The sequence below is a fragment of the Mus musculus genome, chromosome 4 (genome assembly GCF_000001635.26).
Source record: "Mus musculus strain C57BL/6J chromosome 4, GRCm38.p6 C57BL/6J".
Taxonomy (NCBI): Eukaryota; Metazoa; Chordata; class Mammalia; order Rodentia; family Muridae; genus Mus; species Mus musculus.
The window spans coordinates 104152125-104169609 of record NC_000070.6 but is presented as its reverse complement, the minus strand read 5'-3'; the positions used below and the strand labels follow the sequence as shown (position 1 = coordinate 104169609).

At 40.4% G+C, this 17485-nt stretch overlaps 1 protein-coding gene across 9 annotated transcripts in view; it reads right to left on the bottom strand.

Moving 5' to 3' along the window:
• Positions 1-17485, bottom strand: part of Dab1 (disabled 1) — a 1125345-nt gene that overhangs the window by 575235 nt on the left and 532625 nt on the right. For all 9 annotated transcript variants that reach the window (NM_001369049.1, NM_001369047.1, NM_001369046.1 and 6 more), the window contains one exon: positions 7660-7731. The gene's annotated coding sequence lies outside the window, so the exon portion shown is untranslated. The remainder of the gene's footprint in view (positions 1-7659; positions 7732-17485) is intronic.

Sequence of the window (17485 nt, the reverse complement as noted above, 5' to 3'; positions counted from 1 at the left end):
CTCTATAAATGGTACTTGCAGAAAAATGAAACTAGACCCCAATTTCTTACTATATACCTTTATCACCTAAAACAGATCAAAACCATAAATATAAGAACAAACTTCACAACTGCTTAAAGGAAATACAGGAGAAATACTTCATTATATTGATATGGTCAACTTTAATTATTTTATTTTTGAGATTATTATATAATTACTAATTCTCCCTTTTCTTTCCTCACTCACAACTTTTTTTCATAAGACTCAAGAGCACAGGTAACAAAAAAGAAAATAAGCGAGTTTTAATCAATCTAAAAAGGTTTTGTGCAAAAAAAGAGAGAAATTAATTAAAAGACAATAGAGAATAGGAGAAAATATTTATAAAGTATGAATATAACAGGAAAATAGCATTAGAATACACAATGATACCAAAAACCTCAGTAGAAACAACAACAAAAAAACTTCCTTGAAAACTGTGCAAAGGGCTTCAATCGAAACATCACTCAAAAACATCACTCAAAAACAGGGTTAGGGTGTGGTTCAGTTGGCAAGGCAATTTCCTACCATGTACTGAGTCCTGGGCTCAGTTACCTTGTAAGGCATAAGCTGGGTGTGATGGCACATACTTTCAAGCCCTGAACTCTGGAGGTAGAGAGGCAGAAGGGCAGAAAGTCCAAATCTTAGCGATGTAGTAAATCAGTTCAAGTCCAGCTTCAGCTACATAAGATCCCACTTGAACAACACTGATGCACACACACACACACACACACACACACACACGAAAAGTGTTTAACATTATGATTCATAAGTAAAGGTAAATAAAGTGAGAGTGTTAAATGCCATCATCAGAAAGGCAATTAAGTAGCTGATGCTGGGATGGATATAGAGAAATAGAACCCTTGTATGCTGTCCATAAGAGTGTATATTAATAATCCATTAAGCAAAATAGTATGGTGGTTTCCCAGACAATTGAAACTAGGATCACACAGGAACCCAGCATCCCCACTACTTATTTATCTAAGGGAAAGACACCTAGACTACTCATGTGTTTAATATGATTGTTCCCAATAGCCAATATAGGCAATCAGCATTATTGTTCAGCAAAAGATAATTAAAGAAACTATGATATGTACATAGGATAAGATATCACAAACTACACGATATCCTGTCATTTGCAGCACCACGGATTGACTGGGAGGACATCACATTAAGGGAGTAAGTCCATCATAAGAAGAAGTACTACACAATCCTACCCAGCGGTGGAATCTAAAGAAGTTGATCTCATCAAAGTTCAGTGCAGAAGGGTGGTTACCAGAGGACAGGGAGTGCAGATGGAGAGGATGACAGGAGATACTGTTCAGTAAGTGCAAACTGGAGCTATGTGGAGTAGTGAGCACTGCTGTTCCATGGCACAGCATGATTGGAGTTCACATTTCTATAGTGACTCTGCCAAAATTACTAGAAAGGCTGATTCTGAATGCTCCTGTCACAAGGAAATGAAAATATTCAAAATTATGGATATACCAAATACCTTTATTTGATTACTATCCAATGTGGATATTAGTCATAATGTCATAGTGTGCCCCATATGCCTTTGTAATTATGTCCCTGTTAAAAATCAAAATAGCTTGAATAAAAATATTGTCTTGATTTGCCACTCCTATGAATTCTAAAGTTCAACTTTCTTTTGACAATATTGGGCACTGAACATACAGAGTCATCATACATGTCACTGAGATATACCCTCAGGCTTCCAGTTACTTTTCACTTTGAGACAGGGTCACCCTGGGCTGTGCAGGCTGGTCTTTCGCTCACTTTGTAGCCCAGGCAGGTCTTAATCCTGGGGTCATCCTGCCTTATCTTCTCAAGCAGCTGAGCAGTTGGAATTACAGGCCTGTGCCACCAGGTCTTGCCAAGTTCACCTCTTAGTCACAGGCAGAATCACTGTAAGTCAAACATGAACTTACTAGTCCAAGTCTGCACAGATAGACTGAGATCAGCAGGGCCTCCAGCACTTAGAGCTGTTCAGTCCGAGAATGGGCAGGTCAGCTCTGAGTATGCACATTACACACCTGAGGTCCTTTGAGGCTAAATGAGCAGATGCATTCAGCACTCTGGACAGCAGGATTAGGTAACCATCTTCCGAGTTTGATTCTGTGACGTTCCCCATTCCCGCCTCACACTATGCCCTGTAAACACCCAGATTCTAGACATTACCTGCAAAAGATGCAGGAAATTTGAGGAGGAGAGCAGTCTTGTGACGGGAAATAGTAGAAAGATTTCTGTGCTATCATACATAAGGAGTTAATTTATTAAGAGCCTTATACCTAGAGTCTACCTTCAGGAGACAGAAAGGCTGTAAAAGAACAACAGGGTGCAGGACAGTTAAAAGTCTTAAGGAGATTTAGGATGGAGAAGGGAATATGATAAGGAAAGTGTGGGGGGTTTATCTTAGGCTAAAAAAACTTCAGATTAAAAGCTTAATTCTTACTTGCAATACCATAGAAACATAGTGGTCTGTCCATTAAGCAGAGTTTCCCATTAATGACAGCTCATCACTAACTGTATCAGCGAGGGGTCAACCAGAGACACAGAAGCAAACACTAGTAGATCAAGTATATGTGTGTTTGTGTATGTCTAGGTGCCTGTGTGTATATGCATGTATGCACATATGTACATACATACATACATATGGATGTTGTAGTGATCAGCTCTGCTTTTCACACACATGAACATTTAATGTATGTAAGTATATATTTAATGAATACATATGTGTTATTTAAATAAGTCAGTATGATGAGGTTGTGGGAACAGGTTAAACCCTATGGCCTCACACTCTGGGCCAAAGTGCTAGAGCTTGAAGTCTGCTCAGAAAATCACTATGAGGGGAGATGGATACAATGGAGAGATCAGAAGCAGCAGAGAACCCTGGAGAATGAGCAGAAGCCTCTGAGAACTTATTGGAAGCTTGGCGTTGATGGGTTCTCAGCTTGCTGATGTGGATGACCAGTAGAAGCCAGGGCCTCTGGTCAAGACATTAGGTACAGAGAGGCCATTTGGGTGTTGAACATCTTCTAAGGGCTCATGTCCTTTGTTTGCTCCACAAGGTAGGGCTAGTGGAAGATGGTGAAACCTTTAAGAGCTAAGGCCTAATGAGACGTTATGGCTTACTAGGAGAAAGGCCTTTGAAGGTGCTTGTGGGACGATGGTTTCTTGCTCCTCTCTTTTGCTTCTGGGCAATCGAATAAACATCTTTGTTCCACCATGCTCCTTTCACAATGTGCCACCTGACCAGGGCAACACAGCTGACCAACCATGCTCCAAGGCAAACCTTCTCCTTAAGTAAGTTGATTATGTTAGGTACAAGCTGACTGAGAGACATATGGAAGGGGATTCGGGAGCTGGGAGAGAACAGGGGAACAAAGAGCATCTACAGGGTCCAGTGCTGCTCCAGGCTGAGCTCTGGCCAGCAGCAGGTCTGGAGCAAAAGTGCTGGATATCTCTTCTATCTCCAATTCTCCCATGCCAGAATGGAGATCATGCTAGAGATTCTGTGGCCACATGCTAGAGTTGCGTTCCATGTCACCTCCTTCAGTCTGGCCTTGTTGGCATATTACAAAGCTACCACACTATTAGGGAAGGACACTGCAGCTGGAAGATGGTTGACTTAGTTGAAGAAACCTCAGAAATCGGATTGACCGGTATCTCAGTCACGCCAGCAAAGGAGGCCATTCAGAAAGCTTACATACATCAGCTCCTCTCAGTGCCTTCGTTCCTCTCTGGCTTTCCATTTTCTAATGTCTCCACAGTATCATTGTTTTAGCAAACAATCGATATATTTGCATTTAAAGGGTTTATAATAGGAATGCATCATTCTTGCAACAATAAGAGCTAACATTAGAAATTAAGAGTACATAATGTGCCAGACTCTTTCATATACATTCTCTTGTTGGATTCTTCCAAAGGTCCTGAATGGAAAGTATCTGTCTCCTGAGTTTGGCTGATATAAACGTTGAATTTCAAAGGATTGATTTGCTCAATGTCAGATAGCTTTTATGGGCTGCAGCAGATATCTGAATCTCAAGCATTCAGTTTCAGAAGGCAACCCCATCACCACCATCAAACATAACAGATAAAGGGAACGGCTATATTGTTAAGAATCCTCTTTAAACTTTTACAGCGGAGCTGCCTGGTATCCAGAATCTCCCGTTTCCTTTTAAGTTGGCAAATGTGTGACTCTATGTCAAGAAAGAGGAAACACAGATGTACAGAGGGAGTCTGAGAAAATAAAAAGAAACGGGAGGTAAATAGGATATGTGAAAGGGATCGATTAAAGAAGGGGAAGGAAAGAAAAGGCAGACTAGCAGGGAAAACATTTCCTGTCTTGGGAAGGAAGGAGAGATGGTTAAGAGCACTTGCTTCTCTTACAGAGGACCCAGATAAGCTTACAAGTACCTGCAACTCCAGTTCCAGAGCATCTGACATCCTCTTTTGGCCTCCATAGGCACTATATGAACACATGTGGTACACACACCACACACTACACACACACACACACACACACACACACACACACACACACACACACACACATGTAAATAAGAATAAATCTTAAAATATAGTCCCTGCCTTAATACTATTTCCTTACCCAAGCAGGAAGACATAATAGTTCAGCTCTGACGTCTGTAAATGAATATAAAATCTTATTGGTCAATATCTCAGCCACACCAGCAAAGGAGGGCATTCAAATTAACATGAAAAACAGTCAACAGATCTGCTGTGACAACTGAAGACTTTCAAAGGTAACCAATAGAAAGCTTAAAGTAACACCAAGGAATTGGAACAATGGCCGCAGCAGTTATTCATCATGCATCTGGGTTTCCCTGGGTCCCTACAAGGGCAGCAAACAGGAGAGACAGCAGTCCATTATGGAAGCTATTGACCATCACTGAGTACATGCTGGTGTACAAAGCCTCAGTTAGTGACAGGCCTTTTTGATTGTGGCCCATTGCTGCTGTGAGGAGGTGGCCTCCTGTAGAATGTCGGTTTTGATTCTTATCTAGCACAAGGTTGCTCACCCTCTGAGGTCTAGCTCAAATACCACCTTCTCTCTCAGCACACTTCTAAGTATCGCTCTCCTAGACGTGGTCCCATCTGTTGTAGTCAATTGTTTACCTTGCGGAGCTTTGAGTGGATGGATTGTATCCAGAGCCTTTTCTCTTTTACCTTACGGCCACTACAAGTGCCTGGGGTGGGGAGGGACAGTGTAAGGCTTAGAGACCAGTGCACTGGTCTCTCCTTTATTGCATCCCCATGCTGGCTACTATGCCTGAATTTCCTTCCTTTTAAATGATCCCCAGTGCTCTCCTTGCCTCTCTAGCCCTACAGACTTCACTCAACTGCCATCTCTTCCCAGGAGCAAGCAACCTTTGAAACATGTCCTCCACCACCTTTGGGGGTACCTGACTACCTGACTTCATAGCAGTGTTCCTTCTCACCCATGATTCATCTCTACTTCAAAGGCATAGGCTCGCAGCAGCTGGAGAAGGAGTGCTATCCAGCCTTGCTCCTGGATGTGGACACCCAGGGATCCAACCTCCTTCAAAGCCATGCTTCATACAGACCCAAAGAAGTCCTCAGAGCAAGCTCTCTTTCTGTTATGTTTGGTTGACCACCCACCATTCCTAACTGACTAAACCAATACAGCACTGCCAACCCCCTTAGCCTTGACCCAGGAAGGAACACAGACTATTGAGTTGCCTCAATGTTTAAAAGCTTTAAAATCAGATAATAAGGACACCACATGTGTGTGACATATCCATCCTTTACTGCTATTTTGGGATATATTGATCTTCTCTGAAATCATAGGAGATAGATATTCTTCTTCTCACTTTATAAGTGACCCAATAGAGGCTGGGAGAGATAGGATGACACATGGGGGGCAGGGTTTAAAATTAGCCCTTGGTTTTCTGAGTGCAGGCAGGGCCCACCACTGCAAAGCCGCTATTCTGTCTGTGTTTACTGATGTTAAACCCTGAGGTCATTACATAGATATATTTTTCAACTTCTGTCTATAGCTTCAAAGCTTCTGAGAGATTTATTAGATAAGCAATCTAGAAAAGATGGCTGTTTCTAGAAGTGACTGCATCACTGTCTTCCTTAGAAAACCTTAATTTGTCTTTCCAAATTCAGCTTACTTCAGAAACTGGCTCTGAGGATGAAAAGGCAACGATAAAAGATGAAATTCAGGCCAGTTTTGGGTGCTCACCTCTTCCGCCCACTGCGGCGAGTTATCGTCTTTCCTCACGTCTGGCAGCTGCAGGGCTGTAAGCTCATCTGAGTACCGCGGACAGCCTACAGGGCGAGAGTTCCCTGGCTACAGCAGCATTTCTCATTTAACTCTTCTCATTAGAGGAGGCTGGGGCACAAGTCAGCTGAACATGTCAATAAGTCATGAAGGATGCACAAAAATTGACAGCCGAGGAATCCCAGCCCCCTCCTTCTTGGCTGTAGAAACTAGAAGCAAAAGGTTCTCAGCCTCTCACTGGGTCACTTAAATGACTAGTGGCATTTGAGTCCCTTGGAGTAATTAATTTTTTTCTGTCTTGAGCAGCTCCTCATATTTTTAATGATTTTTCCCCCCACAAGTCTCACATGTTTTGGCCTCCCAGTTCCCTCTCTAGTCCCTTGTTCCCTAAGGTCCCATAGCAAATAGCTCCTGCTTGTATTTGCCTTGCAAACTCACATAAACTGGAAATGATGAATCCATCATCTAGGCTTTTTAAAGGACCATTGTTTAATTTTCTATGCTTGTCTGGCCGGGGAAAAGATGAATATTACCTTGTGGAGAATAAGACTTCTGTTCCAGCTAAGGGGGATGGTTGGGGTGGTAATCTATGGCAGAAAAGCTACACTCAGCTCATGCTAATAGGCAGAGAAGCTAATTAAAAGTGTTGGATGGAGCATCCATCCACCAGTCTGTGATTCATTCAGCACTATTCCCAGTAAACAAGAAATAGATATTAGAATGGATGCTCCTAATTTGTCAAAGGAATGGGCGTTTTCGATTGTACCTTCCTGGCTCCTGCATGAGGTACATAATTCAGTGTTGCCATCATTTAAAAGTTTCAGAACTCAAAATAATAGTACTTGTCTCTTCAGCTCATAAATCCCCAAGTCTGTTACTTAGGTAGAAACATTTATCTTACCTATGGTTTAACTTTATTGTCTACAATCGAGAATGCTTTCTTCCCTTGGTAAATGCATTGAGAATGGCTGGCATGTGAGAAAAGACAACATGCATTGTTTGTGAGGCCAGCCTGAGAGAATCTGTCACAAAAACTAATACATCCAGACAGGGAAACCTAAGGCTCCTGATGGTATTTGCTATGTACTTAAAGATAACAAAAAGAAGAATTAATATTCTTCCCAGTAAAAACAAGTTGGACCAGAGGAAAGTCACATAACATGATAACTTCCAAAGACTCCTTCAGCTCTCTAACCTGTTTTAAACACACACACACACACACACACACACACACACACACACACACACACACACACACACACAGAGAGAGGGCGCTGTCACTTCACGAGAAACCCAGACACATTTATGAGCAACCTTCTCAAAGAGAAAGATTTCCTTCCACCAGAAGGACCCACCCAGTCTCAAATATTTACCTTTGCCTTGTGTAAGAGTCCTTCAATCATGAAGATTTAGAGCCTTGGTTCACCACCATGTCTTACTGAATGCTGAAAAACAAATAAGCATGATAATAAAATTGTTAAGCATGAACTATTTAATGATATCTCTCCCCCCTACCCTAATACCTACCAGCCTCCTTTCACACATAGGCCCAGAGAATTCAAACAATAATAAAGTAAAAATGATACTACCACTGTTGCCAAACCCAGCCCACAAACAACCATTGTTAAGTGTTGGGCATAGGCAGATATAGCATGCACACTAAGGGGCAGTCAGGATGTAGATGTATCTTTCTGCAACTCATGATCACAACTTTTTTTCCCCACATTTTTTTAAATTAGATATTTTCTTCATTTACATTTCAAATGCTATCCCAAAAGTCCCCTGTACCCCCACACCCTGCTCCCCTACTCACTTACTCCCACATCTTGGCCCTGGCATTCCCCTGTACTGGGGCATATAAAGTTTGCTAGACCAAGGGGCCTCTCTTCCCAATGATGGCCGACTAGGCCATCTTCTGCTACATATGCAGCTAGAGACACGAGCTCTGGGGGTACTAGTTAGTTCATATTGTTGTTCCACCTATAGGGTTGCAGACCCCTTCAGCTCTTGGGTACTTTTTCTAGCTCCTATATTGGGGGCCCTATGTTCCATCCTATAGATGACTGTGAGCATCCACTTCTGTATTTGCCAGGCACTGGCAAAGCTTCACAAGAGATAGCTATATCAGGGTCCCTTCAGCAAAATCTTGCTGGCGTATAGTATACAATAGTGTCTGCGTTTGGTGGCTGATTATGGGATGGATCCCCGGGTGGGGCAGTCTCTGGATGGCCCATCCTTTTGTCTTAGCTCCAAACTTTGTCTCTGCAACTCCTTCCATGGATTTTTTTATTCCATATTCTAGGGGGGAATGAAATATCCACGAGAAATGCAAATCAAAACAACCCTGAGATTCTACCTCACACCAGTCAGAATGGCTAGGCTCAAATATTCAGGTGACAGCAGATGCTGGCGAGGATGTGGAGAAAGAACTCTCCTCCATTGCTGGTGGGATTGCAAGCTGGTACAACCACTCTGGAAATCAGTCTGGTGGTTCCTCAGAAAACTGGACATAGTACTACCGCTAGATCCAGCAATACCTCTCCTGGGCATATATCCAGAAGACGTTCCAACTGGCAATAAGAACACATGCTCCACTATGTTCATAGCAGCCCTATTTATAATAGCCAGAAGCTGGAAAGAACCCAGATGTCCTTCAACAGAGGAATGGATACAGAAAATGTGGTGCATTTACACAATGGAGTACTACTCAGCTATTAAAAACAATGAATTTATGAAATTCTTGGGCAAATGGATGTATCTGGAGGATATCATCCTGAGTGAGGTAACCCAATCACAAAAGAAGTCACTTGATATGCACTCACTGATAAGTGGATATTAGTCCAGAAACCTAGAATACCCAAGGTACAACTTCCAAAACACAAGAAAATCAAGAAGGAAGATCACAACTTTTAATCTGTAATTCTCCCGGGTTATTCACCTTCTGGATGTGTTCTTCAGGGAAGCAGCTTTAAGTACAGGCACATATTTATATACAGAAATGTTTAGAACTGTTATTTGTAAGAAAGAGTCAATGGAATCATGATGTCATGAGTGCTGGTATTTCTTCACAGGGTGGTATTATGTGTCTTTAAAAGTAAGATTAAAAAATCGAAGAATACAGGAAATATGCTTGGTATGGTTTAAAAAATTGTTGATGGAGTTTTAGCTCATCTGTGGAGAAGTATAGAATATAACAGTGGGTACCTTTGTAGCATAATTTTAGAGTTTTCATTTCTTTATATTTTCCAATGTTTCTACAAAGATCTTGTACTTTTATCTAGACAGAAATAAACAGTTTTCATCTCTAGCATCACAATTTTCATGCCTCTTTCCCCATATCTCCTTATTTTGCTGGGGATTCCCTGCTCCACACAATGGAGATGAACATTCTGAAGGTGTCACCTGGCCCTGCATTATCCATGTTCCTCCCTGCCTCCCTGTAGTCATGGGCTTCTCTGATGAAGTTGTCATTCTCCATTGACCTTTGCGTCCCATGAACCTAAGCCAGCGACTGAGCTGTCACTCAATCAACCTTTGGTGCCTAAAGAAAAGACTGAGTGAGCAATTGAATATACAACTCATCAATGAAAAAACGTTCAGTCAAAATAATTGTGATAACCAAGAAAACTTTCACTGGATTCATGGGCAGAGGACACCAAGCAGAAAACAGCAAGCAGACTTTCACAGACAGCGGTGAGACTGGAGGAGGGGAAGTCTGTAGTTAAAAATAACAAAGCCCCAATGTAATGGACTACATGCCCTAGTGATCCTTTGGCATATTCCAGCATGGAGAATCTCTTTAAGGCAAGATTATATACTTAGTAATGCTCCTTTACAATAATTCTGCTCCCTTACATACTAGTGGTTAAAAATACATAAACAAGGTAGGTCTTTTTTATTAGTTCTCATCAGCTATGGTTGGTTGACTTCCTGCCCAAAGGGATAGCTTATAATGGTGTTTTATAGAAATTCAATTGAATCTATTCATAAAACTACTGAAATATACACAGGGTTTTAATTTGTGTTTATATTTCTCTGGAGGAAGACCCAGTAATTCAGGTAAGCTTGGTTAAATGACTTGGGCCTTTATTATTTATTTGTTTGTTTGTTTTCTTGTTTATTTTGCATCTTGACCACAGTTTCCCCTCCCTCTTTCTTTCCAGTCCCTCCCCCACACCTCCCTTCCCATACATTACCCCTCTATTTCTCTTCAGAAAAGAGGAGGCCTCCCATGGACAGCAACTGGCCATGGCATATCAAGTTGCATTAAGAGTAAGCACCCACTCTTCTCTTAAGGCTGGACTAAGCAACCCAGTAGGAGGAAGAGGTTCCCAAAGCAGGCAATAGAGTCAGAGACGGGTCCTGTTCCCAGTGTTAGGAGTTGATTGGGTCTTTATAATGCTTAATTTTCTTATAAATAAAATGAATTTATATTTCACAAGTTTATTGTAAAAACAGCTAACTAATATGACAGAAAACATGAAGTTCAAAAACAGACTTCAGAATTACTTCTCTTTTAAATCAATACCTGGTACTGCTGAACGCATGCCCAGTTTTAGTTTCAGGAAGTGCCATGACACATGCAAGGCACCACAAGTCTGAGCTCATTTCACACTTTTAATATTTAGCTCTTGTTTTTCAAGTTTATAGTTTTTATTTTGGGCAATTTCTGTGAAACTGGCAGAATTGTATTTTATTTCACTTCGGATTTTAGCGAAATCTTGTTTTAGTGAAATTTAGCTCAAGGTTTCTATGTGTTGCTGAATTTTATTTATTTATTTATTTATTTATTTATTTATTTATTTATTTATTTATTTAAGATTCAGCTGTCTATAGGCTGATTTTTTTTTCTATTTTTATCTCTGTCTAGGATTTATTGTCTGCTTTAAGGATGAGCAGCCTGACCGTCAGCCTGAAACACCTCAGTAGTATGCACGCCAAGATTCAAACCCAGAATGTCTAGTTCTGAGGACTGGTAAACAAAGCCATTCCAGCAAACTTCCGGCTACAATCTTAGCATACCACGCTGGATTCCTTGATAGACTGTGGCTTGAAATCTTTCCCCTCAAAGTTACACTCACGTGCTCTCCACTTTTTTTTTTTTAAATGAACTATTTCATGTATGGAGTTGAATACAGATGTAATTATACCAGGAAGCATGTAGTGCCACCGGACTGGCTGAGGTTCAGCACTCTGACATCCCGTCTGTGTCCCAGGTCTTTTGCTTTTAAGACTGAGCACTGTAGATGAAAGTAAACTCGGCCATGAATGTTCTCCCAGCACCCCCAGTGATAACTGCTCTCCTAAATCACCAGCCTGTGCTACAGCCTTTCCTACACACTTGCATCCATAAACAATATAGCCAATGCTAAATCTTGGAAACTGTGTAAATGGTGTTCAAACTGCAGGCATCCATCAGGAGTGAGTTTATTTTGTCCAGTATTATTGTGACAACACAAATGGATAAGAGACAATATATGCACGTCTAAGGTACATAGGTATGAGAGCAAACCCAACCCAGATAGCCCAGGCAGAGAGAAAATCCACCTTCAACATTGCATACAGGTTGCTCTGTAAGATGATGGCTGTGTTGATATCTATCCAGCATTCTCTCACATATTCTTGTGGCCAGACTTTTCAGGTTGTCCAATCTTTTTTTTTTTAATTTATTTTTTTAAGATTTAATTGTGTTATTTTTAACTATATGTAGCTGGGTGGCTTGTATATAGGTATATAGACATGTGTGCTCGTTGGAAGCTAAAGACATGAGATCCGCGGAAACTGGAGTTAGTTGTGAATCTCTGTTTGGGTGCTGGGACTCAGGCCTGTGTCTGCAGCAAGAACAGCAGGTACTCTTCTTAGCTACCACCTCATCTCTCCAGCCGAGGGTTTCCAATCTTCTGAATGCAAAATACCTCATGCTATTTTATTAATACTTTTCTAACTACTGGTGAGAGAGATTTCTTCTGTCCCTTAATGGCCATGTATGTTTTTCCTTTGGCCATTTGCTTCTCTTTTTTTGCCCAGTTTTCAATGTACTTTATATAGGAGGGAGACAAAATGAAGCAAGTAAGAAAGCCAATGCCTAGTCTGTCAGTCAGCTAGAGATGGGGAAAAGCCACAGTGGGAACGAATAAACAGTGCCGGGAGTGGATGGGAGCTCAGCGTTACACTGGACAGGACGGTGACCAGACACTAGAAAGTCAGAAAGTCAGTGTCATCACAGGTCCCTTTTGAAGGACAAGAAGCTGCACAATGAATGGGAAATGACAATATCTGACCAAGGAATGTGGAGGGACATAGAGATTTGTTATAGTTATGCCTGGTCTCATCTATATGTTTTGGCTAACAGACCTCAGGTAGTTGGTTAGTTTACCAAATTTATAATTTTTAAAACTTTGACTTTTTACTTTGTTTATAGAAACATACAATTTAAAAATTATATGTTATGTACGTGGAACACCAGGGCCAAAAAAATGGGAATGGGTGGGTAGGGGAGTTGGGGGGGGAGGGTGTGGGGGACTTTTGGGATAGCATTGGAAATGTAATTGAGGAAAATATGTAATAAAAAATATTAAAAAAAGAAAAAAAAGAAAAAAATATTTATCATTATATATAAATTTATTTTATTATATATTATTTATAAACACAATTATATTACACATTATATCACATATTACTTCTTACACACTACATATATAATTTATTATATTATATATTAGATTGCATCTTATATCTTATATCATCTATCATATATTTTATATCAATCATATACCATATGTATTATGATGTAATATACTTATTCTTTTCTGTGAATGATATATACATATATATTCATATGATATAATATATGATTAATATATTATTAGAGTTATGTCTATAATAAATATTGTAATATACTATATATATTACTGTCTGTGTATGAGAGTTTTTCCTACATATATGTTAGTGCATCACATGTGTGGCTTGTGCCCACAGATGCCAGAAGGAGTTCAGGATCCTCTCAAACTAGAGTTACAGATGACTGTGAGCTGTCATGTAGGTGCTGTGAATCAACCTGGGTCTTCTACAAGAACAGCAAGTACTCCTAACCATGGAGCCATCTCTCTAGCCAAGCATCAATTTTGAAAATACTTTTTTACATAAAAGATATGTAAGTATTTGTCTTTCAGGGAGGAGCTTTGTTTTATGTGGAAAATCTTTAACTCTTGTTTGTTGCTGTTGCTTTTATTTTAATTGATCCTTTGTGAATTTTATACCATGTACCCCATTCCCACTCATCACCCCATCCCTTCATATCTATCCCCTGCCCTTGCATCCTTCTCCTGAAAAAGGAAAAAATAAAAATAAAAAACAGGAAAAAATATCTTTCCCTGGAAGCTGCTGTGTATCCTGGTGTATCATACAGTATACCCTTTTGTCAAAACATCTTTACTTGTAAACATTCATTGAGGTAAGTCATTGGTCCAAGACCTCTGGGGTATACACTTCCAGTTCCTTTTAAATACTTTATAGAAGTTAATTTCACATTTAGTCTACTTGGAATTAATGTTTATGTGATACAAGGATTTTACCACTTTTCTTTGTAGATATGTGTTATCCAGGTAATATTTAGTTCTGGGTTCTTCATTTCAAAATTGATTTGTAGTGATCTTTCTTACACAAAGACCTTAAATCTTTAGATTCTATATTTGTTCTCAATATCTCATTGCACTGGTTAAATTTCCTAACCCTCTATAAATGTCCATGACACTTCAATGAGTATGATTTTAACCTGAGTGTTCACAGTCAATAGGGTGTATCTGACTATTGCATTCTTTCATCCACCTGCTCATCATTGTTTATTCCAGCACACGTTGACAGTCTAACTAAGTCAAACACTGATTTTATCAGTATTTAGCATCAAGATTACTTCTCAGGATTTAATAATAAACTAAACAGACTTTCTATTACAGACAATGATAAATTGTCATAAACTACCAAACAATGACATGTAGTTCTGTTCTCAAGGTCCAAACTGCCGAAGCACTCTTCTAGTCACCCCACACTTGATCTTGCTTTTTATCATGTCCTTATTCATGGTGCAGGCTTAGACCAGAAGGACATTGCAGTTTGACAGTTGGGAGCATCTAGAAGCCTGGAAAAGTTTCTGTTCTGGAAACAGAACAGAAATAATCAAAGAGTTCTCTACAGAGTTCAATGTAGGCATCTCCCAGCTTTCTGTAGGTATCATAGTTTAAGATCTAGTAAGCACTATCCTTGCTACCTATCCAATTCATGGTGGAAAAAAATTCAGTGGAGAGGCACGGTAGATGGCTCAATGAATGAATGAAGTGCTTTCACCTAAGCATAAGGACCTGAAGTTGGATCTCCAGCACCTATATAAAAAGTACAGTGCAGCAGCACGTATCTGTAACCCCAGCACTGGAAAGACCCAGACAGAAGGATCTCTGGAAGCCATTGTCCAAGTAGTCTGCCAATCTATCTATTTCAGGTTCATCAAGAGACTGTTTCAAAAACTAATGTGGAGAGCAATTGAGAAATACACCTGACAGCAACATCTTCCCTCCATTCCTATACACATGCACATACCTATAGGCACACATCTATAAAGACACACACACAGAGATACACCCCCCCCACACACACATTCACATATATGCATACAAAACCATGTCAGTGGAAAGTTGCTATTTGAACATTTGTTTCTCTCTGGTTTTTACCACTTTGGTGATTGTCACAATTCTGGAAGCATTTAGAATCTTTTATTATTATTATTATTAATACAGTGAGGTTTACATGACTTCAGATACACCATTTCCCCTTCCTAAACTTTAATTTGCTCTACTCGAGGACATGCTGTGGTGCTAAGCACTATAATGAAAAAACCTTGGCACAGTGATTTATGTATGGTTGGCATAGATGAAACAGTGAGTCATATAATTCAGTATGTTACACAAATAATTGTAGGTATTTGCCAAGAATTTCTAAGATATATCATCACACTGGCTAGATCCACAAACCCAACATCAATGAGGTGTTTTGTGTCCCAGCTTCATAGAGATACACATAATGTCTATGATCACAGGTTTAGGTATGGGCCCAGCACTTTAACACAATTAACACACAGGGATGTACTATGTCTCAACAAGAGCCACTATATATGACCAGCATTGACAAGTCAGGGGCATTTCATGGAACTAGCTCTTAGAATTCTATATCCAGTTCAAAAGGGACGCAGAACTGACATGTGCACCAACTGCACTGAGAGTTTGCTAACCTGTGTGCCTCCAATCATAGCAGAGGTATAAGGAGTAAAAGCCTTAGAGGAACCAATCACAATATGAGATTTCTCCACTGATGAATATAACACATCTTAGCTTTCATGAGTATGATTGTAACTCTCCCCATCCTATCTACTGGTGCTCCAGCCAGGCTGTAGGAAGAGATCTGGAATTTAACCAACAAGAACCACATGCTGCTCTAATCCACAGTGACAGTGCAGCCACTGCCAGAGCAGTGACTGTACTTGTGTCTTCAGGGAGCCCATGAGCATGCAGAAGAAGCACTGTTGAGACTTGAGGACACTGTGGGGCTTTTATGTCTATTGTAGATGAGTGTGGTTATATGTGCTGTGTGCACTAACAAGAAACATGCTTAAGTCAAGGAAGTTAAAGGCTTGTATGTTGGATATGGTTTACTCTATTGAAATAATTTTATGGTGAATATAAATGAATGGAAAAGGTAATCTCAGCTCATCACATAAGAAAGAACAGCTGACTATATTGTAGTTCATAAGTATCAGATTGTCATTGATCCACCTGTTTATTCATACACACACCCATCCATCCATCCATCCATCCATCCATCCATCCATCCATCCATCCATCCATCCATCCATCCATCTATCCATCCATCTATTCATCTATCCATCCATCTATCTATCCATCCATCCATCCATCCATCCATCCATCCATCCATCCATCCATCCATCTATTCATCTATCCATCCATTCCTCTACCTATTCATTCTTTCATTCAATAGATGTTTATTGAGCACTTCTTGCATCCCACACATAGTTTTAGATACTTATTTTCTAATTTTTATTGTATCTCTGTTTGTGACTGTTTTGTCTGTGTGCATGTCTGTGTGCCTCATGCATGCTTAGTACCTGTACAGGCAGAGAGGGAGTCAGATACAATGGAACTGGAATTACAGATGGTTTTGAGAAGTTATATATGACTTCTGGGAATTAGAGAAATGGCTCAATGCTGAAGAGCACTGGCTCTTAATGCTTCCAGAGACCCCAGGTTCAATTCTTAGGTTTAGACACTTCTGACTTTTGGTGTTCACGAATGAGGACAAAGTCTCACAATGACAGAATAGAGCTAAGAACTGTCTGTATCATGAGCGGCTACCTTGGAAATGAACTCACTTCATAACCAATTTTGACAAAGCAAATGGCCATAATAACTTAGGTCCACTGCCCTATAATCCCAATGTCTGCTCTGCTAGCATTTCTCCTTCTCTTGCTCCTATGATTTGCAGTGTCCCAATGCCAATAGCGTTTTCAATGGTCTCCACCTTGGACTATGAACCCATTTGGCTCTGACTTCCAATACTTCTCTCCTCAGATTTCCCCCATTCTCCAGAAATCCTTGTTCTACACACCCAGCTCTGATCCTTGCAATGACATAAAGTGGCCTGCTTGTTGAAGGAATTTGGAAAGGCTCTGGAGCAAAATTCCCTTTGCTCCATGGCCTGACCTTACCAGATACCTCTGGAAATGCAAGTCCCAAACAGGGCCGCCTGCCATGTATGTCTCATGGCTGCAATTAAGGGCGGCAGGGCAGAAAGTGGATCTGCTGACACTACAGCTCAACCAGCTTACACAGACGCTATAAAACACTCTCAGTGGAACACACCAGTAAATTGTCCCACTAATTAGTTTATTATTTCATTTGAGAGATCAAATACATAAATAAAATTAATAAACCCTGCAGACTAAGCGAAGCCCTGGAAATAAAAGTATTTCTCAGGTCGTTGCCTCACATGCAGATATTACATGCTAGAATAATGTTAACACAAGCAAAGCTGGCCGTGCTGCTTTATAGACCAGAACAGACTAGCTGCAGCTAGGGCTGGGCTGGGCTGGGCTGGGCTCGGGCTGGTGAGTCTCAGATGGTTCGGAAGCATGGG